Source organism: Balaenoptera ricei, chromosome 2, assembly GCF_028023285.1.
Source record: "Balaenoptera ricei isolate mBalRic1 chromosome 2, mBalRic1.hap2, whole genome shotgun sequence".
Classification (NCBI taxonomy): Eukaryota; Metazoa; Chordata; class Mammalia; order Artiodactyla; family Balaenopteridae; genus Balaenoptera; species Balaenoptera ricei.
The window spans coordinates 42,003,203-42,026,211 of NC_082640.1; the positions used below are offsets into that span (position 1 = coordinate 42,003,203).

At 45.4% G+C, this 23,009-nt stretch overlaps 1 protein-coding gene across 1 annotated transcript in view; it reads left to right on the forward strand.

Annotated features, from left to right (window-relative positions):
- Positions 1 to 12,377, forward strand: part of KLHL25 (kelch like family member 25) — a 47,970-nt gene extending 35,593 nt beyond the window's left edge. Inside the window, exon 3 of the mRNA XM_059915396.1 lies at positions 12,029 to 12,377. The gene's annotated coding sequence lies outside the window, so the exon portion shown is untranslated. The remainder of the gene's footprint in view (positions 1 to 12,028) is intronic.
- Positions 12,378 to 23,009: the final 10,632 nt, after the last annotated feature.

Below are 23,009 nucleotides of genomic sequence, written 5' to 3' on the forward strand. Positions count from 1 at the left end.
ATGGAATCTGATGTTTCAGCTATTAAATCAAATCCAGCCGTGCCTTCGAGGCCCTTAAAGAGATATGTCTGCTGGCAGGCAAGGCAGGACCCAGCGAAGGCATCAGATGTGCCATACAGGGTGTTTGGCCTCGTAAAGGCCAGCCTGGATGAGAATAGGCTTTGTTCTCTTTTAAGGTTTCTCTGTTTTGTTTTAATGTGCTCTCTTCCTCTTTGGGAGAAAAATCTGACCAGCAAAATATCTTGGTCCTGAGGAATGGGCTTCAAAGAGAACACTGGCGTTTCCTTGTTGAGTCCCTGTTCCCACACTCTGGGAACTTAGGCTGGTCACCTGTGGGGCCCAAAGGCTCCTCCCATCTCAGGCCACCCAGCCCAGGCCAGGTGGCTCTGACCCTGTCTGGTGTTTGCCCATCCCTGGGACCCGGGAGGGCAGTTCTTCCCCAAGGGGGAGAGGGTGGGGGGTAGGTCAGCCGGACCCAGTGAGCCCTTTACTTTTCCAGGACTTCCCCCCATTTCAGGGACCGTGGAAGGGTCGGCTCTGACTCTTGCTGGCTGCTTGACCCTGGTTGCTTAACTTCTCTGAGCTTCAGCTTTCTCATCTGGAAAACGGGAATAAAAACTGTATTACTCACAGTAGTTGAGGAGGAGAGACCGAGTGAGGGGCTGGGTTCAGAGTCCACCTTTATATGAGGTTGCGAGGAGGAGGGGATGGTGGTGATAATGGTTTCGGGATGCTTTGGGCGCAGGGACCTCTGCATGTCCCTGGGCCAGCCCCTCCTTCTGGAAGGGTCCATCCCTCACGGTCGGGATCGCACTTGCCATTGCCTGGCTGAGTGCCACACGGGCCTTGTTCCTTCCGTGCTCCCCAGCCCACGGCGTGGGTGCTGTGGTCTCAGGAATGAGGATGTGGCGGGCACTGGGGTAGGAAGCTGATGCCTGGGCCCGTCCGGCCGTCCCTCAGCTCCTGGGAAGTGGGGCTGTGTGGCAGGAAGGCTCCCTCGTTCTGCTGCTGCTGGGGCAGTCGCCACAGTGCTGCCAGGACCCGCTGGAGGAGCAGCCCTCACTCGGAAGGCCGCAGACCAGGTCCTGAGGGTGGTCCTGAGCCGGGGGGCTGCGGCAGGTGGGGGGGATGGGAGGGGCCTGTGACAGCAGGGGTGGGTAAGGGGCTGGGCCCACGCACCCTCGAAAAGAAGGCTGCAGGTCGTGACGAGCAGAGATCAGCACGCCTGCTGCCCCTCCGGCACGGGCCCCCCACTCTCCACCCAGCCTGGCTGCCGGCCGGAAGTCCCGTGCCGGGGCCAGAGAATGGGGTCTGTACCCAGTGCGTCCCCCGAGTGCCCCTCCCTGCTCTACTGTCCCAGTCCCTGCTGCAGGCATAGGACCAGCCTGGGGTCCTGTCTGCAGTGCCTCTCTGGTCCCCGAACCCCACGTCCATCTCTTAAGACTCCACTTAACTTCAGGAACCACCAGCCAGAGCCCTGCGCTCTGCACCCCCTCCCCATCACCCTGAGTGACTTCCCCCGTTCGTCCCCAAGTGCTTTGTTTCCCCATCTCGGACACCACTCGTGAGCTCTGGGGGGTGCCTGCATCCACGCCAGGTGCCCCAGTCGTGAGCTCATTTAACCCTCTCAGAAGCATTTGTCACCGGTGCTGCTGTTACGGAGCTGGCACCCGAGACTCAGCGTAGGTGGTTGGCATCACGCTAACAGCTGGTGAGGGTTGGAGTGGGATCTGAGCCCTGGAGCTGCCTCAGGCCTGCAGGCGTCTCTGGAGACCCGGGCTCTGGGCTCCGCACATCTGCACCCTGGTGCCGAGTGCGGGCCACACGGGTGCTGCCCAGCAGTGGGGGCGGAGTGCTGTGCTGGCAGCTGAACGCCGGCAGGACCTCCAGGGCCAGCCCTTAGCTCCCGTGTCACATCCGATCCTCGTCCCTAGGTGACAGCGGCCAGCGGTGGCAGGAGGCCCCTGGAGCCGGGGTGGGCGCCCATCTCCCCGGGCTACCCGCCAAGTGTAGACTAGCTGTGAACGTTCTTTTCTCTTGTTCTCTCCCGCTGAGCTCCCACCTCCCCCAGCCTGCCTCTGGCCTGAGGGCTTCAGAACATGGGGCAGGGGTCCAGGTTGCCGGGAGCGCTCTTCTTCTTACGGGCATTGTTGGAACCCAGACACTTGGGGTGCCGGGACACGGGCTCCAGCCCCTCTCTGGGAAGGGCTGAGCCCGTCAGTCCCCTGGGGGGCCCTGCAGGGGACTCAGTTGCCACCAGAGGAGGGCTGATTCAGCACATCCTGTCCTGCCTTAAGAGAGATTGCGGCCGAGAGGCAACCCCGGAGCACAGGATTCAGGGCTGGGCTGGTGTGGCCGGGGGGGTGATCGGGGCAGGAGGGCAGGCCTTTTGCAACACGCCGCGTCCACCCATCCGCCCGCGCACCCACGGCCTCCCGTTCTGCCCATGTTCACCAGGGCCGCCCTGTGCCAGGCCCGCGATGGGGACGGCGTTAGTGGCTGTGGTCCGCACGGCAGGCCCCCACCAGCACGCCACGGGACAGCGAGGGCATTCACGGGGCTGGCCAGGGCCACTGTGCACGGGCGGTGGGCTAGACAAGTGTCCTGTTGACTGAAAAAAAAATGCACAACCTAAAGGTTGAGAATTATGTTTTATTTGGCGGACAAAACTGAGGACTTAAGCCTGGGACGCAGCCTCTCAGATAGCGCTGAGGGGCCGCTCCCAAGAGACACGGGGGAGCCAGCACATATAGGAGGAGTTCTTGCAATGAAGATCAGGTAGTCAGAACATCAAAAGAATATTGTTAAAGAAACCAGACCTCTCAAGTTAAGGAATTTGGCGCTTCTCTGTGTATGGGAAGATGCAAGAGTCTGGGCTCACTGAAGTCATTCCTTTAAGATGCACTTCAGCTGTCAGGGGTCCAGTATCCTGTGCTTTCGAAACATCCTGAGTCTCCTCAGGGCGCACCGTCGGGGGCAGCTGCAACATCCTTTGTTTACTGACGTGGCGGGCACCATTTTTTCATTGATACATGGTCCCATTTCACAGATGAGGAAACCAGGCCTCAGAGAAGCAACTGCCAGAAATCAGGGTGGCGCAGACCAGGATGGCCATGGGACGCGCCTGAGTGATCCGGGCAGTGCGGCTCCCCAGCTCCTCTGCCTTCAGGGTGCCACCTCTTCCTCAGCAACTCGGGACAGCCCAGAAGGGCCACCCCCCAGGTCAGGATCCCACAGCCCCTCACCCCTGGCACAGGGGGCTCTGAGGCTTGGCTTGGGGCCTGCCCCGAGGGGAACCCCATGTCTGCTTGGTGTTCTGGGGGGTGGGGGTGGGGCAGGCCCCCAAGCTTTGGGTTCACCACCTTAGAGCTTCTCAGGATGTTTAGGGGCCTGTGAGGAGCTTGGAGGGATTTGGGGGCCCTTCACCAGCCCCACTGAGAACACAGTGGTCGCCTTGCCCAGCCCACACGCATCTGGGAGCTTGCTGACCCCCTGGGCTCGACCAGCTTCCAGCAGAGCTTGAGTCCGCCTTCCAGACGCCTTGGGAATGAGGGGCGCATCCCACTTGAAGGAAACAGGTCCACAGGTCCCAGTGCTGGCTTGAATTTTTTTCATTATAATGTTACTTAAATACGTACAGACTTACAACTAGATGTAAGCTCCCTGTGTTTATAGCTCTTTCACAGCTGCAAAGCTAACAATTGTACAGGTGAAATACACCCAAAGACGTGAGACCGAGAATGCGGTCTCCACTAACTGACGCTTTGTGGAAGTTGTGTTGCCTCCCTCTGCCTCTTGGATGGCTGGATATGCAGGTTTGTGGGGAGCTCAGCCCGCCTGTGCAGGGGACTCCTTCTCTTTTCCCTTTTGGAGCCGCCGTGAGACCCCTTTGGGCAGCTCGGCGTGGGTGGAGGCGGGGGGACATATCTGTGTCCCCTGGCACAAACCTGCCTCCTTGGTCTAGGGCTGCCTCTGAGCCCGTGGCACTCAGAGAGCTGGCCAGAGTAAGTGTGCCGTCTGGCATTGTGGATGGGTGGGGAGTGGGGAACGCCCTTGGCAAGAACCCCCAGCTCCCTCCCCCGGTCCTCCAGAGAACCTGTTTTTAAAATAGAATCCCACAGGGGTGTGTCTGCCTGTGGAGGCTGAGTGGGCAGTCCGCCCATCGCTGTCCTGAGTGTTTCCCCGCTCCCCACCCCTCTAGGTCCTTCCTGGGCCTGCTGTATCCTTTCTCCACTAGGTGATCAACTCAGGAGCTGCTACCCCAGCCAGGGGCACCACCTCCTGGACACAGGTCCACGGCCACATCTCTGCTTGGAGTCGGGCTAGGTTATGCCGAGCTGTCGCTGTGGGTTGGGCTTGAGAAATGATCACACTGGCCAGCTGCGTTTTCTTCGTTGCTTCCAGGACATTCTACACTAAGCCTTTCACGTGCATTAGATGGCTCTGTCCTTCTCTGGGAGAAGGCAGGTATCTGTCCTCATTTTCCACAGGAAAATGCGAAGCTCAGAGCAGATGCCACACTGATTGAGAACCCAGCACTGGAGTGTGAGCTTCATGACCGTGGGGACCGTCTGACCTCACTCACCACTGCATCTGTCCTGCAGGGTCTGGGTTGATAGGCTGTGCAGTAAATATTTGTCGAGTGCAGGAATGAATGCGTTGGCTGCTGCCCACAGCTGTACTGTTCTTCCTGGTGACCTGACTGGCCGTGACCATGTCTGCCCTCCCTCTCTCACCATTTCCACCTCACTGGCCTGCATTCAGATTCTCAAAAATATCAATACCAGATTCCTACCCCCAGGCCTTTGCACATGCCATTCCTTCTGCCTGGAGTGCTTTTTGCCTTTCTGGCAAACTCCTGTCTGTCCTGCAGGTCTCAGGTTAAATATTACCTCCTTCCCATACCCTCCACCAAAGTAAAAGAAAGTCCTCTTTCTAATCTCTAATTTTTTTTCTTTTTTTATTATATATTCTATTTTATTATTTTTTAAAATTTTATTTTATATTGGAGTATAGTTGATTAACAGTGTTGTATTAGTTTCAGGTGTACAGCAAAGTGATTCAGTTATACATATACTTGTATCTATTCTTTTTCAAATTCATTTCCCATTTGGATTATTATAGAATATTGAGCAGAGTTCCCTGTGCTGTACAGTAGGTCCTTGTTGGTTATCTATTTCAAATATAGTAGTGTGTACATGTCAACCCCAAACTCCCAGTCTATCCCTCCCCCAGCCCTTCCCCCACTCGTGGTAACCATAAGTTTGTTCTCTAAGTCTGTGGCTCTGTTTTGTAAATAAGTTCATTTGTATCATTTTTTTAGATTCTGCATATTAGCGATATCATATGTTTGTCTTTCTCTATCTGACTTACTTCACTTAGTATGATAATCTCCAGGTCCATCCATGTTGCTGGAAATGGCATTATTTTATTCTTCTTAATGGCTGAGTAATATTCCATTATATTTATGTACCACATCTTTACCCATTCATTTGTTGATGGATATTTAGGTTGCTTCCATGTTCTGCCTATTGTAAACAGCGTTGCAATGAACATTGGGGTGCATGTATCCTTTCGAACCATGTTTTTCTCCAACTATATGCCCAAGAGTGGGATTACTGGATCATACGGTAGTTCTATTTTTAGTTTCTTAAGGAACCTTCATACTGTTCTTCATAGTGGCTGTACCAATTTACATTCCCACCAACAGTGTAGGAGGGTTCCCTTTTCTCCACACCCTCTCCAGCATTTATTGTTTGTAGACTTCAATGATGGCCATTTTGACTGGTGTGAGGTGATACTGTAGTTTTGATTTGCATTTCTATAATAATTAGTGATGTTGACCATCTTTCCGTGTGCTTTTTGACCATCTGTATGTCTTCTTTGGAGAAATGTCTATTTAGGTCTTCCGCCCATTTTTTGATTGGCTTGTTTTTTTGATATTGAGCTGCATGAGCTGTTTGTAAATTTTGGAGATTAATTCCTTGTCGGTTGCATCCTTTGCAAGTATTTTCTCCCATTCTGTGGGTTGTCTTTACGTTTATGGTTTCCTCTGCTGTGCGAAAGCTTTTAAATTTGATTAGGTCCCATTTGTTTATTTTTGTTTTTATTTACATTACTCTGAGAGACGGATTGAAAAAGATACTGCTGTGATTTATGTCAAAGAGTGCTCTGCCTATGTTTTCCTCTAAGAGTTTTATAGTATCCGGACTTACATTTAGGTCTTTAATCCATTTTGAGTTTCTTTTTGTGTATGGTGTTAGGGAGTGTTCTAACTTCATTCGTTTACATGTAGCTGTCCAGTTTTCTCAGCACCACTTATTGAAAAGGCTGCCTTTTCTCCATTGTATATTCTTGCCTCCTTGATCATAGATTAATTGACCGTAGGTGCATGGGTTTATTTCTGGGCTTTCTATCCCATTCCATTGAGCCATATTTCTGTTTTTGTGTCAGTACCATACTGTTTTGATGACTGTAGCTTTGTAGTATAGTCGGAAGTCAGGGAGCCTGATTCCTCCAGCTCCATTTTTCTTTCTCAGGATTGCTTTGGCTATTTGGGGTCTTTTATGTCTCCATACAAATTTTAAAAAATTTTTGTTCTAGTTCTGTGAAAAATGCCATTGGTAATTTGATAGGGATCACATTGAATCTGTAGATTGCCTTGGGTAGTATACTCATTTTGACAGTATTGATTCTTCCAATGCAAGAACATGGTGTATGTCTCCATGTGTTTGTGTCAGCTTTGATTTCTTTCATCAGCATCTTACAGTTTTCAGAGTACAGGTCTTTTGTCTCCTTAGGTAGGTTTATTCCTAGGTGTTTTATACTTTTTGATGTGATGGTAAATGGGATTGCTTCCTTAATTTCTCTTTCTGGATCTTTTGTTGTTAGTGTATAGAAATGCAACAGTTTTCTGTGTATCGATTTTCTATCCTGCAACTTTACCAGATTCATTGATGAGCTCTAGTAGTATTCTGGTAACATCTTTAGGATTTTCTCTGTATAGTATCATGTCATCTGCAAACAGTGACAGTTCTTTTCCAACTTGGATTCCTTTTATTTCTTTTTCTTCTCTGATTGCCGTGGCTAGGACTTCCAAAACTGTGTTGAATAATAGTGGCGAGGGTGGACATCCTTGTCTTGTTCCTGATCTTAGAGGAAATGCTTTCAGTTTTTCACCGTTGAGAATGATGTTAGCTGTGGGTTTGTTGTATATGGCCTTTATTATGTTGAGGTATGTTCCCTTTATGCCCACTTTCTGGAGAGTTTTTTTTTTTTTTTTATCATAAATGGGTGTTGAACTTTGTCAAAAGCTTTTTCTGACTCTATTGTAATGATCATGTGGTTTTTATTCTTCAGTTTTTTAATGTGGTGTATCACACTGATTGATTAGCGGATATTGAAGAATCTGGGCATCCCTGGGATAAATCCCACTTGATCATGGTGTATGATCCTTTTAATGTATTGTTGGATTTGGTTTGCTTGTATTTTGTTGAGTATTTCTGCATCTATGTTCATCAGTGATATTGGCCTGTAATTTTCTTTTTTGTGGTATCTTTGGTTTTGGTATCAGGGTGATGGTGGCCTCATAGAATGAGTTTGGGAGTGTTCCTTTTTCTGCAGTTTTTAAGATTAGTTTCAGAAGGATAGGTGTTAACTCTTCTCTAAATGTTTGATAGAATTTGCTTATGAAGCCATCTGGTCCTGGACTTTTGTTTGTTAGGAGTTTTTTAATCACAGTTTCAATTTCAGTACTTGTGATCAGTCTGTTCATATTTTTTATTTCTTCCTGGTTCAGTCTGGGAGATTGTACCTTTCTAAGAATTTGTCCATTTCTTCTAGGTCACCCATTTTATTGGCATATAGTTGCTTGTAGTAGTCTCTTATGATCCTTTGTATTTCTTTGGTGTTGGTTGTAACTTCTCCTTTTGCATTTCAAATTTTATTGATTTGAGCCCTATTCCTTTTTTTCTTGATGAGTCTGGCTAAAGGTTTATCAATTTTGTTTATCTTTTCAAAGAACCAGCTTTTAGTTTCATCGATCTTTTCTATTGTTTTCTTCATCTCTATTTCATTTATTTCTGCTCTGATCTTTATGATTTCTTTCCTTATACTAACTTTAGGTTTTGTTTGTTCTTCTTTCTCTAGTTGCTTTAGGTGTAAGGTTAGGTTTTTTGTTTGAGATTTTTCTTGTTTCCTGAGGTAAGATTGTATTGCTATAAACTTCCCTCTTAGAACTGCTTTTACTGCATCCCATTGGTTTTGGATCATCGTATTTTCATTGTCATTTGTCTCTAGGTATGTTTTGATTTCCTCTTGGATTTCTTCTGTGATCCATTGGTTGTTTAGTGGCATATTGTTTAAGCCTCCACATGTTTGTGTTTTTTACAGTTTTTTTTTCCTGTAATTGATTTCTAATCTCATAGCATTGTGCTTGGAAAAGATGCTTGATATGATTTCAGTTATCTTAAATTTACCAAGGCTCACTTTGTGGCCTAGCATGTGATCAATCCTGGAGAATGTTCCATGTGCACTTGAGAAGACTGTGTATTCTGTTGCTTTTGAACAGAATACTCTATAAATTAAGTCCATCTGGTCTAATGTGTCATTTAAGGCCTGTGTTTCCTTATTGATTTTCTGTCTGGATGATCTCTCCAATGATGAAAGTGGGGTGTTAAAGTCCCACACTATTATTGTTACTGTTGATTTCTTCTTTTATGGCTGTTAATATTTGCCTTTTCTCCTCCCTTCACTTTCAGTTTGTATGTGTCCCTAGATCTGAAGTGGGTCTCTGGTAACATATATATGGGTCTTGTTTTTGTATCCAGCCAGTCTTTGTCTTTTGGTTGGAGCATTTAATCCATTTACGTTTAAGGTAATTATCAATATGTCCTTATTGCCATTTTGTTGATTGTTTTGGATTTGTTTTCCTAGTTCTTTTATCTTCCTCTGTTGTTTTCTTGTGATTTGATGACTAACGTTAGTATTGTGTTGTATTCCTTTTTCTTGTTTGTGTATTGTAGATTTTTGGTTTGCAGTTATCGTGAGGTTTTGAAATAGCAGTCTGTATATAAACAAGATTGTTTTAAGTTCCTGTTCTTTTAATTTCAAATGCATTTCCAATATTCTGCATTTGTGCTCTCCCCTTCTCACAGTTGCTGGCTTTGATATCATATTTGTGTGTAGATGACTTCCTGCCTTTACTGTATGTTTGCCTTTATCGGTGAGCTTTTCCATTTGTAATTTTCTTATTTCTAGTTGTGGCCTTTTCTTTTCCACCTAGAGAAGTTCCTTTAGCATTTGTTGCACAGCTGGTCTGGTGGTGCTGAATTCTCTTAGCTTCTGCTTGTCTGTAAAGCTTTTGATTTCTCTGTTGAATCTGAATGAGAGCCTTGCTGGGTAGAGTATTCTTGGTTGTAGGTTCTTCCCTTTCATCACTTTAAATATATGGTGCAACTCCCTTCTGGCCTACAGAGTTTCTGCCAAACAATCAGCTGGTAACCTTATGGGAGGTACCTTGTATGTTATGTGTCGTTTTTCCCTTGTTGTTTTTAATACTTTTTCTTTGTCTTTAATTTTTGTCAGTTTGATTACTATGTCTCTCGGCGTGTTCCTCCTTGGATTTATCCTGCCTGGGACTCTCTGTGCTTCCTGGACTTGGGTGACTGTTTCCTTTGCCATGTTAGGGAAGTTTTCAGCTATTATCTCTTCAAATATTTTCTCAGGTACTTTCTCTCCCTCTTCTCCCTCTGCGACCGCTATAATGCAAATGTTGGTGCGTTTCATGTTGTCCCATAGGTCTCTTAGACTGTCCTCATTTTTTTTTTTAAAGATTTATTTATTGATTAATTACTATGTTGGGTCTTCGTTTCTGTGCTAGGGCTTCCTGTAGTTGCGGCAAGCAGGGGCTACTCTTCATTGCGGTGCGCGGGCCTCTCACTATTGTGGCCTCTTTTGTTGCGGAGCACAGGCTCCAGACGCGCAGGCTCAGTAGTTGTGGCTCACGGGCCTAGTTGCTCCGTGGCATGTGGGATCTTCCCAGGCCAGGGCGCGAACCCGTGTCCCCTGCATTAGCAGGCAGATTCTCAACCACAGCGCCACCAGGGAAGCCCTGTCCTCATTTCTTTTCATTCTTTTTTCTTTATTCTCTTCTGTGGCAGTGATTTCCACCATTCTGTCTTCCAGCTCACTTCTCTGTTCCTCTGTCTCAGTTATTCTGCTATTGATTCCTTCTGGTGTATTTTTCATTTCAGTTATTATATTGTTCATCTCTGTTTGTTCTTTAGTTCTTCTAGGTTTTTGTTAAACATTTCTTGTATCTTCTCGATCTGTACCTCCTTTTTCTGAGATCTTGGATCATCTTTACTATCATTACTTTGAATTCTTTTTTGGGTAGACTGCCTGTCTCCACTTCACTTACTTTTTCTTCTGGGGTTTAATCTTATTCCTTCGTCTGGGACGTATTCCTCTGCCATCTCATTTTGTCTAGCTTTCTGTGATTGCAGTTTCTGTTTCACAGGTTGTAGTTCTTCTTGCTTCTGCTCTCTGCCCCCCAGTAGATGAGGCTGTCTAAGAGGCCTGTGAAGGCTTCCTGGTGAGAGGGACTGGATCCTGCCCACTGGTGGGTGGAGCTGGGTCTTGTCCCTCTGGTGGGCAGGGCCATGTCAAGGGGTGTGTTTAGCAGACAACTGTGTGCTCAGGAAGACTCTAAGAAGCCCACCTGCTTATGGGTGAGGCTGTGTTCCCACCTTGTTGGCCATTTGGTGTGAGGCGTCCCAGCACTGGAGCCCACAGGCTGTTGGGTGGGGCCAGGTCCTAGTGAGGAAATGGTGGCCTCTGGGAGGGCTCATGCCAATGAGCACTCCTCAGAACTATCGCTGCCAGTGTCTTTGTCCCCACAGTGAGCCACAGCCCCCTGCCTCCACAGAAGACCCTCCAGTACCAGCAGGTAGGTCTGGCCCAGGCTCTTATGAGGTTACTGCTTTTTTTCTGTATCCTGCTTTGCATGAGACCTTGTCTGCACCCTCAAGAGTATAGGTTCTGTTTCCCCCAGTCCTGTGGAATTCCTGTGATCAAACCCCGCTAACCTTCAAAGCCAGATTCTCTGGGGGCTTTTCCTGTTGCCAGACCCCCAGGCCGGGGAGCCCGACATGGGACTCAGAACTTTCACTCCTGTGGGAGAACTTCTGTGGTATAATTATTTTCCAGTTTGTGGGTTGCCCACTGGCGGGCGTGGTATTTGAATTTATCGCAGTTGCGCCTCTCCTACCATCTCTTTGTGGCTTCTTCTTTGTCTTTGGATGTAGGATATGTTTTTTGGTAGGTTCCAGCATTTTTTGTCAATGGTTGTTAAGCAGTTGTGATTTTGGTGATTTTGTAAGAAGAGGTGAGCTCACATCCTTCTGCTCCACCATCTTGTCTCCGTCTCCTCTAATCACTGTTTTATACGCTACTTTCTTCCATGTTTTATTGGCTCCTTTTTTTCCTTTGCACTTAGTTCAGTTTCACTTGTTCATAGGTTGCCGGTACAGAGGCCTCTCACCCAGGACTTCAGACAAGCATTCCTAGTGTGAAATGGCTCTCTACTCTCTAACTTTTTATTTTTCACATATAGCTCTTTTGTTAGTGTGTGATGGCTGTATACATTTATTCGAACAAGCTTGCAGTTTCTCCCACTGAAGGATGATCCATGGAGACAGCAGTAGCCGTGTCTGCCCTTCCTGTTTCCCCAGGCCTGGCACGGTGCCTGCCGGTTTGAGGGTGCTCAGGTACACATGGCTGGAGAGGCTGAATGGACCCATGAATAGTTCCCATATGCTAGGTGAGGAAAGCATGCCTCAGGAAGGTTACGGAACTATTCGGGGCTGCACTGCTGGTAAACGAGAGAGCACCGTTCTCACACCCAGGCCTTCCACTCAGGGCCTGAGCTCCAGCCCTTCCCTGTGGCCTCTTGATCATCATCTGGTTCCAGGTTAGGACAGAACATTGTCGGCATGATTCACATTCTCTCTCTCTCGCTCCTCCACAGACGCTGTGTGTTTCTCCCCACCCCACGGCTGCAGCCCTCACTGTTGCACGGTGGCCCTGACCCTGTCTGCCATGGCGGGAAGCTCAGCCCGGCCCCAGGCCAGTACTCCGAGCAGCCGGAAACCGGCCCCACCAGCTCTGGGTGGCTTCGGGGGCTGCTCTGAGCTTCAGAGAAGAAAATCCGTCTCCAGCGCCCTGTGTGTCTGGCCGAGGCCTTTCCTGCTTTGCACTGGTTTGCGGGGGAGAGGACCTTTCAAGGGGGGCGTGGACGGACGCCAGGACTCCCTCAGCCTCGGGGAGAAGGACACGTTTGCAGAGCTTTGAGGTCGCCTATTTCAGCAAGTTCTGGACTGGGATGGGGGGCTGGGTGGGTGTGGGGGGTGTCCCTGAAGGGGTGGGTGTGGCAGCACTGACAGCATGGTCTTTGGCTCAGGGCTTCCCTATTGGTGTTGTAATGTCTCCCCACAGATGATGTCCCAGGCCTCTGGGAAACAGGTGCATCGGGGCTGAGAGCAGATTGTGCCGCGGAGACAGTCGGCACGTTAAGGGAGGGAACCCTTCAGTGACGCCCACCAGTCTCCATTAGCAAATGACACCCAGACCCCCAGGGTTAATAGGCCCCTCCCCAGAGTCGGGCCTTGCCCCCAGTGACCTCACCACCTCCTGGTCAGGCCAGCTACGCCCTAGGATACTGTGCCTAGGTGCAGATGCACGTGGAGACCAGGGGATGCCCCATCACCTCCCCTCAGAGCCCAGCCCAAGAGGCAGCAATGACCCCATCTCCTGACAGGAGCACGGTCACCCTAGAATATGGCGCTACCCTCCAAGACCAGCAACAGATATGAGCTGGGGACCACAGAGGGACTCCAGGGTGCCCACTATAGATCCCACCAGGGCCGGACACATCTCAACTTGGAGGATGACAAGGCCCATGATGCTGGCCCCCCATCCAGTGCCCGCTGTCCTCTGACATCTTGCCCTTCCAGCTGGTAATGGGATCTGGCCCCTTTGCCCCCTGAGCTCAAAAACAATGGTCCCAAGAAAACTGCCAACCATTTGTTCATTTCTTCCACCTCCCAAGTCATTGGGTACCTCACAGGTACAACCTCAGCATCTGGGGTTCTGGAGAGGTTGGCTCCTGCCAGCAGCCCTCCTCACACCTAGTGTTAGAGTTTCTGGGCTGGTCCTTCGCTTGCCCCAGTGCAAGGCCATGAGCTGCCACTTGGGAAAAAGTCAAAAGCGGACAGCACATCTCCAGGTTCTTTGGACCCCACAGACCCCGCCTGTATGAGAGGCCAACCTCTTGCTCTCGGTGCTTCATCTCAGCCACCTAGAAGCCAGGTGGCTAGTCCCAGGAGATGGCTCAGCCTGAGATTTGGGGAGGCCCTGGGGCTGCTGGGGAAGCAGCAGCCCCAGGTCCAGAGCCCACACTGCCTGGAGGGGCCCCTGTGGCCTGTTGCATTGCTGAGCCGAGTTAAGCACAGATCTCACAGCACAGAGGACCTCACAGTGGTGCTTTTCCCAAAAGTTGTGTTGCTTTTATCCATTTTTAACTTAATAAAAGAAAGAGTTGAGAAAAATCTTGCTTTCTTTGGGTGCTGGGGCCAGTCTTGTGGGACATGAAGGCACAAGCAGACTGATTTCCATCCCACCAGCCAGGGCTCACAGTCTGCCCCTCTGGGGGGTTGAGAGAGATTCACCTTCCTCAAGCACCCGCAAGCACGCAGAGGAGAGGGCTGCCTGTCCTCAGATTGATTGTTTCAGCAGCAGAAGCCTTTACACTGATTCTCATGCATAGAATCCTGAGCACTTTTTTCCTGAAAAATCCGTGCATGGGTGAACTCTAACTTGAAGATGTAATTCCATTGATTTCCATGTGTTCTTTTGTGTGCTGTGAACCCCCAGTTGACACTCAATTGTGTGAAAATAACACAAGCAGCATTAAGGCAGGCATCAATACTCCAGTGGCTAGCATCAGTTATAACAACACAAATGCTAATGCTCATGTTCACCTGCTCTCTTTTCACACATTTTCACAGCTATTATGAACCATAAACTCAAGAATGTGGACAGGGCTGTGACGGCCACAGATTAAGGAGGAGGCCCTTCCCAACATCCCACTGCAGGCCCTGAACACCACAACATCAAACACACCACCTATCAAGGGGACAACGGCCAACACACCTTGGAGAAAGACGAGGCTGGCATCCATTCCAAAAACAGCCCTTGCACCAAAACTATTGGATTCACACAGTTTACACAGGGATGCTCCACATAAAAACACCCCTTCAAGACTACAGTAGGTAATTGTTTCTTCTAAATTTGTAGAGACAAACATAAAATGAAAAAGCAGAGGAGCTAATCCCAATTAAAAGAACAAGAGAAATCCTGTGAAAGAACAAATAATGAAGCAGACCTCACCAGTCTACTAGACCGAGTTCAAAGAGGAGGTAATTAAAAAAAGTAATTAAGAAAGGTTATTGATAGAAATGCAGATGACTGTAACAAAAATTAGACACTATAAAGAGGAACCAATCAAAATTAAACAATTGCTGAGATAAAAACCAATCTAGAAGCAGTGAATAGCAGACTAAAAATGCAAAACAGTGAATAAGTGATCTGGAAGATAGAATAATGGAAATCACCCAGTCAAAACAACAGACAAAGACACAAATGAAAAAAAAGAGAAGAAAACATGTATGGGACAATATAAAACCTGCCAACCTACACATAATAGGGGTTTCAGAAGAAGAATAAGAGAAGGGCATCGAAAATGTATTTGAAGAAATTATGGATGAAAACTTCCCAAACCGAAAGAATGAAACATATCCAGGTACAGGAAGCACAGAAAGTCCCAAACAGACCCACACCAGGATATATCATAGCTAAAATGGCAAAAGTTAAAGAGGACTCTAAAGGCAGCAAGGGAAAAACAGAGTCAGTTACAAGGGAACCCACATAAGACTATCAGCTGATTTCTCTGCAGAAAATTTGCAGGCCAGAAGCGGGTGGCAGGATATATTCAAAATCTGAAAGAAAAAAAGCCTGCAACCTAGGATACTCTACCCAGAAAGATTATCATTTAGCTAGAAGGAGAGAGAAAGAGTTAGTCAGACAAGCAAACACTAAAAGAATACAGCAATACTAAACCTAACCAAAAAGAAATATTGAAAGGTCTTCTCTAAATAGAAAAGAAGCAAGAATCTATAGGAAAGGGAAAAATCACAATAGGAAAGGCAAATACATAAGAGGATTAAAATCATTTATATAAACCAGTACATACATTAAAATACAATCAAAAAATTTTTGTAGAAGTGATTATAACTTTTAGAATGTGTTTGTTTGAACTTAAATGACTGTAAGTCTAAAGCAAGTAGATATAGCTATGAGTTAACATACTTGAAAACCATGGTAACTGCAAAGCAAAAGCATACAATAGACTCACAAAAGCCAAAAAGAAAGGAACTCAAGCATAACAAAAAAAAACCCCATCAAACCACAAAAGGAAAAATGAGAAGAAATGAACAAAGAACTCCAAAATCAGCTAGAAAACAAGGTTTAAAATGGCAGTAGGTGCATACCTATCAGTAATTACTATCAGTCAATAGACTAAATGTTCCAATCAGAAGACATCAAGTGGCAGATTGGATAAAAAAGCAAGAACCTACAATATGCTGCCTACAAGAGATTCACTTTAGAGTGAAAGACTCACACAGATGGAAAGTGAGCGGATGGAAAAAGCTTTCATGCAAATGGAAATGATGAGAAAGTGGGGGTTGCAATACTCATATCAGACAACATAGACTAAAACAAAGTCCGTTGAAAAAAAAGACAAAGAAGGACATTATATAATGATAAAGGGATCAACACAAGAAGAGGATATTGCACTTGTTAACATATATGCACCCAGTACAGGAGCACCTAAATATATAAAACAAATACTGTCATAAAGCAAGAAATTGATGGGAATACAATAATAGTAGGAGACTTTAGCACCCCACTGGCATCAGTGAACAGATCTTCCAGACATAAGATCAACAACGCAACAGAGAACCTAAATGATACAATGGAACAGTTAGACTTGATATCTACAGGACACTACATCCAAAAAAACCAGAATACACATTCTTTTCAAGCACACATGGAACATTCTCTAGGATAGACCACATACTAGGTCACAAAACAAGTCTCAACAGATTTAAGAGGATAGAAATTATTTCAAGCATCTTTTCTGAACACAACGGTATGAAACTAGAGATCAATCACAGGAAAAAACCAAATACATGGAGAGTAAACAACATGCTAGTAAAAAAAATAATGGCTTAATGATCAAATCAAAGAGGAAATCAGAAAATACCTTGAGACAAATGACAATGAGAACACAACCTTATAAAATCTATGGGATGCAGCAAAACAGTTCTAAGAGGGAAGTTCATAGCGATATGGGCCTTCCTCAAGAAATAAGAAAAATCTCAAACAACCTAACCTACCACCTAAAAGAATTAGAAAAAGAACAAACAAAGCCCAAAGTCAGCAGAAGGAAGGAAATAAAAAGATCAGAGAGAAAATAGAGATTAAAAAAACAAAACAACAATGAAATTAAGATGGTTTTTAAAGAAGATAAATCAACAAACCTCTAGTCAGCCTCACCAAGAAGAAAAAAGAGGACCCAAACAAACAAAATAGGAAATGAAAGAGGAGAAATAACTACCGATACCACAGAAATACAAAAACAAACAAAAAAACATACTACAATACTATGAACAGTTACATGACAACAAATTGGATAACCTAGTGGAAATGGACAAGTTTCTAGAAATATACAGCCTGCCAAAATTGAGTCAAGAAGAAACATAATTTGAACAGACCAGTCACTAGAAGTGAAATAGAATCTGTAAAAAAAAAAAAAAAAAAAACTCCCTGCAAACAAAAGTCCAGTACTGGACGGCTTCACTGGGGAATTCTACCAAACATACAAAGAAGAACTTATACCAATCTTTCTCAAACTCTTCCAAAAGACTGAAGAGGAGGGAACAAGCCCAAAGTCATTCTATGAAGCCATTATCACCCTGATACCAAAACCAGAAAAAGAAAGACACTACAGAAACAAATCACAGGCCAATATCTTTGATGAATATTGATGCGAAAATCCTCAACAAAATATTAGCAAACCTTGGCAACCGGCAGCCTAATGAGCAGGACGCATCAGGATCACCGGGTGGCAGGGACTCGTGGTATCCCCAGGCACATGGCATGGTCCCAATCCTTCTGGTAAACATTTCTTGGCCTGGGATTGGGGCTGGGGATCAGGAACGGGGGACTTGGCAACTTTTTTTCAAACGTTCCTGAGCCAGGTACAACTGCTGGGTAGGGGCGGGGAGGGCTGCTTCCTCTCCAGCATGCCTCCTGGTCCATGCTGGGCTGGTTCCAGGCACCAGAATTCACTTCAAAGTTGCACTGCAGCATCCTGCTGGGGCTGCCTTCAGCCAGCACAAGCACACTGAGAAATATTCAGCAATGGAAAGACGTCCTTCGTATATAAACTTCTGTCAATTGGACACCCTTTCTGTGTGGAGAAAGTTTACTTTTATCCCCCACTGCTGCTGCAATGAAAAAAAAATCAATAAATAAGACTAATAAAAATATAGGAATATTTAAAATAAAATTAGCTAACTGAATTCAGCAATACATAAGAAGGATCATACACCCTGGTCAAGTTGAATTCATTCCAGGTTTCAAGGATGGCTCAACATGTGCAAATCAATCAGTGTGATATACCACATTAACAAAAGAAAAGACAAAACCCACATGATCATCTTGACAGAGAAAAAGCATTTGATAAAATTCAACATCCATTCATGATAAAAACTCTCACCAAGTGGGTATAGAGGGAACAAAGCAATTTATGACAACCCCACAGCTAATACGACATTCGGTGGTGAAAAGCTAAAAGCCTTCCTGCTACCTAAATTCAGGAACAAGACAAGGATGCCCACTCTCATCACTTCTATTCAACATAGTATTAGAAGTCGTAGCCACAGCAATCAGACAATAAAAAGAAATAATAGGTATCCAAACTGGAAGAGGTAAAACTCACTATTTGCAGATGACATGATACTCCATACAGAGAACCCCAAAACTCCACACAAAAACTATTAGAGGGGAAGTGTAAGCTGGGTGAAGTGAGAGAGTAGCATTGACATATATACACTACCAAATGTAAAATAGCTAGTGGGAAGCAGCTGCATAGCACAGGGAGATCAGCTCAGTGCTTTGTGACCACCTAGAGGGGTGGGATAGGGAGGGTGGGAGGGAGACTCAAGAGGGAGGAGACATGGGATATATGTACACATATAGCTGATTCACTTTGTTATACAGCAGAAACTAACACACCATTGTAAAGCAATTATACTCCAATAAAGATGTTTTTAAAAACTATTAAAACTAATAAATGAATTCAGGAGGGTAGCAGGATACAAGATTAATCTGTATACAAGATTATCTGGATAAGAAATCTGTTGAATTTCTTTACACTAACAATGAAATATCAGAAAGTAAAAAAAAAAATCCTGTTTAAAGTCACATTAAAAAAAATACCTAGGAATAAACTTAAGGAAGTGAAAGAACTATATGTTGAAAACTATAAAACATTGATAAAGGAAATTGAAGATGATTCAAAGAAATGGAAAGATAGCCCATGCTCTTGCATTGGGAAGAATTAATATAGTTAAAATGGCCATACTACCCAAAGCAATCTACAGATTTAATGAAATCCCTATCAAATTATCCATATATTTCATAGAACCAGAACAAATAATCGTAAAGTTTACATGGACCTGCTAAAGACCCAGAATTGCCAAAGCAATCCTGAGGAAAAAGAACAAAGCTGGAGGCATAACCCTTCCAGATTTCAAACAATACAACAAAGATACAGTAATCAAAACAGTGTAGTATTGGCACAAAAACAGACATAAAGTTCAATGAAACAGAATAGAGAGCCCAGAAATAAACCCACACACCTACAGTCAATTAATCTACAGCAAAGGAGGCAAGAATATACAGTGGAGAAAAGATAGTCTCTTCAGCAATGGTGTTGGGAAAGCTGGACAGCTACATATAAATCAAATTAGAACACTTCATATACAAAATTAAACGAAATGGTTTAAAGACCTAAATATGACATGACACCATAAGACTCTTAGAAGAGAACATAGGCAAAATATTCTCCGTCATAAATTGTAGCAATATTTTCTTAGATCAGTCTCCCAAGGCAGAAGAAATAAAAGATAAACAAATGGGACCTAGTCAAACTTAAAAGCTTTTGCACAACAAAGGAAACCACCAACAAAACAAAAAGACAACCTACGGAATGGGAGAAAATATTGTAAACAGTGCAAATGACAAGGGGTTAATATCCAAAATATACAAACAGCTCATACAACTTGATATGAAAAGAACAAACAACCCAATCAAAAAAGGGCAGAAGACCTAAATAGACATTTCTCCAAAGAAGACATACAAATGGCCAACAGGTACATAAAAAGATGCTCAAAATCACTAATTATTAGAGAAATGCAAATCAAAACCACAGAGGTATCACTTCACGCAGGTCAGAATGGCCATCATCAAAAAGTCTACAAATAATAAATGCTGGAGAGGGTGTGGAGAAAAGGGAACCCTCCTACACTGTTGGTGTGAATATAAATTGGTGCAGCCACTATGGAAAACAGTATGGAGGTTCCTTAAAAAACTAAAAATAGAGCTACCATATGATCCAGCAATCCCACTCTTGGCATATATCCAGAAAAGATGAAAACTCTAATACAAAAAGATACATGCACCCCAGTGTTCATAGCAGCACTATTTACAATAGTCAAGACATGGAAACAACCCAAGTGCCCATCAATGGATGATTGGTTTAAGAAGATGTGGTATACGTACACAATGAAATATTATTCAGCCGTTAAAAATAATGAAATATTGCCATTTTCAGCAACATGGATGGACCTAGAAATTATCATACTAAGTGAAGTAAGACAAAGACGAATATGATATGATACCATTTTTGCATGGAATCTAAAAAAATAATACAAATGAATCTATATACAAAACAGAAACAGACTCACAGATGTAGAAACTTATGGTCACCAAAGGGGAAAGGGAGAGGTGGGGGAGGGATAGATTAGAAGTATGGGATTAACAGATACAAACTACTATGCATAAAATAGATGAGCAACAGTGATTTACTGTATAGCACTGGGAACTATATTCAATATCTTGTAGTAACCTATAATGGAAAATAATCTGAAATATATATATATATATACATACATAGCTGAATCACTTTGCTGTATACCTGAAACTAACAACACATTGTAAATAAACTATACTTCAGTTAAAAAAAAAAAAAAGAGTGTAGGTACAGGCAAGACACGCTGCTGGGCAGTGTCTGTGATCTGATCTCAAGGGGCCCCTCAGTGGGCAGCCCAGTGGTTGGGTGAGGGCACCTTTGCTGTATACCTCAGCAGTGTGCAGGCCCCCAGAGCCGAAACTGGGCTTTAACACTGTGAAGAAATGCTTCAGGTGCTGAAGTAGGGGTATTACAGCACATTTCTCATAAAATTGATCATCACCTGAATGAATGAGTGGATCTCAAAAGTATGATGCTGGTAGAAGAGCCAAGAGCAGAGATGCCCTTCACAGCCCCCAGGCCCAGCCCTGGGAGGGACACCCTGGCTAGATCACACTGTCCACTCCTGCTGCAGTGGTGAGAACAGCCAAGGCAAGCACCACCTCCTCCCAGGCCTGAGATCTGGTCACTTGAGTTCAGCCTCTGGTTAGGCTGCTATAGAAACAGCCCAGACAGGAAGTAAGTGTGTATTTCTTGTTTATGCAGCCGTGACGTGAGTGTAAACAAGCCAAGGCTGGAGTGGCTGCATAGGGTTGGCTGCAGCCTCCTTCTATCTTGTGGCTCTTCCAGCTTCCATGCAGGCTTCCACCTCCTAGCCCAACAGGGCCACCTAGCCCCTGCCATCTCATCTGCATTCCAACCAGAGGGAAGGGAAGAAGATGACATGACTAGCAAGCCTCTTTAAGGACACATAACTTCTGCACACTCCCAAGGGAGGCTGGGAAGTGTCAGTAAACCTCTATTACTGAGCAAAGGGGAGGGAGGCTATTGAGAGACAATAGCAGCCTCTCCATATTTCCACCTGGTGTGGAGTGGAACCTGCCTACACTGACCTGCTCCCCCCTTCTCTGAGCTGGGGAAGCGGGACAAGCGTGCCCAGCTATCAGGCCACTTCAAGAGCCTGGCCCTTGCGTGCGTACTAGCATTTGTCAGCTGCAACTCTGCTGCCCCCTGACCAGTGCTTTGCATAACTGCCTCCTTTAATCCTCACAGTGACCCCCTGGGAGGTGGGCATCTTTGTCCTCTTCCTGCTGGTGAGGAAACAGGCCAAGAGGTTAAAGCTGCTCACCACGGGCTCACACTGGTAGGAGGCACCAGGCTGCTGTGGGCAGAACGTGGTCGCTGGGGCTAGGCCCGCTGGGTTTGGGTCCCAGCTCTCTCATCTGTGTGCAGGCTTGGATAAACCATTTGATTCTCTAATAGAGGTTTAACAATGAACAAGTTCTGTAAAGCACTAAACACCTGGAGAGCCCTGGATACAGTGGGAGTGGCCACCACCATTGCAGCGAGTGGGATTCGCACCCAGGCACTGACCCACCGGCTCCTTGGCTTCCCAGGGGCCAGACCGACTCTGGGGTGAGAGAGGGAGCTTTCCCATCAGTGATGGGGCAAGGGATCCTGGGGACCTCGGTCCCAAGAGGACCAGCAGAGCTTTCATGGGTTGTGGCTCCCGATGCAGGAAAGAGGACAGGCCACCTGGAGGGTCAGCGTCCCTGGAGACGCTGCGTTTCCCAGGGCGAAGGGGGCCACTGACTTCCTCCCCTAACTGCTCTTCAGCCAGCCCTCCCTGGTCCAAAGGGCCTTCTCGGCGGTTCTGGGCACTTTCTCCGTAAGAACCTTTGCCATCGACATCTTTGTCCCAAGCATTTTCACTGCCTAACTAATCGTCCATAAGGCAATTTTGCTGTAAAAGATAAAATAACTGGTTGACAGTTTGGTTTCATTTCTCCAGTGACACAATACTCCCATTTACATATTACATAAATCTTAGGAATTTTCAGGAACCTCTGGCATTTAGCATTTTCATAATAGCCTATACAGTGACGGGTAGATGCAGGGGTCTTAAAATAGTGGATGATAACCATTATGTATGTGGACGTGATAGGAAATACGGTGATGAAACTTACCGGAAGTGTGAAATAAAGTGTAAAGCCACACTGCCTGCTATACTAGGAAATGATAACATATCAGTTCGTAAATCCTTTAGTGACTTGAAGGCCCAGAGTTGAACCCACATTTCCCGTAGAACTTTGGAACGTCTATCAGCAGACATATGACAAAATGCCAAAAACAAAAGAGCAGTGAAAGAGGCTTTCACAACACAATACAGAGCTCAGCTATGAATATGCTCTTAGTACTTAGAAAACATACTTTCTTAATGAAGGAAGAAATTTTAATGAAAAAGAAGTGTGATGTCAATGAAACAGATGAACAAGCAAAAAAAAAAAAAAAATGTATAAAATACTATGACTTGGAAGACAAGGGCTTAGATACAACTCACAAAATAAAATCAGTTTTTTGTGCAGTATTGCCATGAATCTACACACATTTTAAATGTATTCAAATATTTTGTATTTCACAACGTTTTTAATTTTGTTATTCATTTCTCATACTTTATTATGTTCTTTTTAACATTCCTCTCTTATTTTTCATTATTTTATCTTTTACAGCAAAATTGCCTTATGGCCAATTAGTTATGTGGTAAAAATTCTTACAGCAAAGATGTTTAGGGTGAAAGTACTGGACATGCTTCCTGGTACACCCGAGCCTGTAAATCATAGTGGGGAAAGAA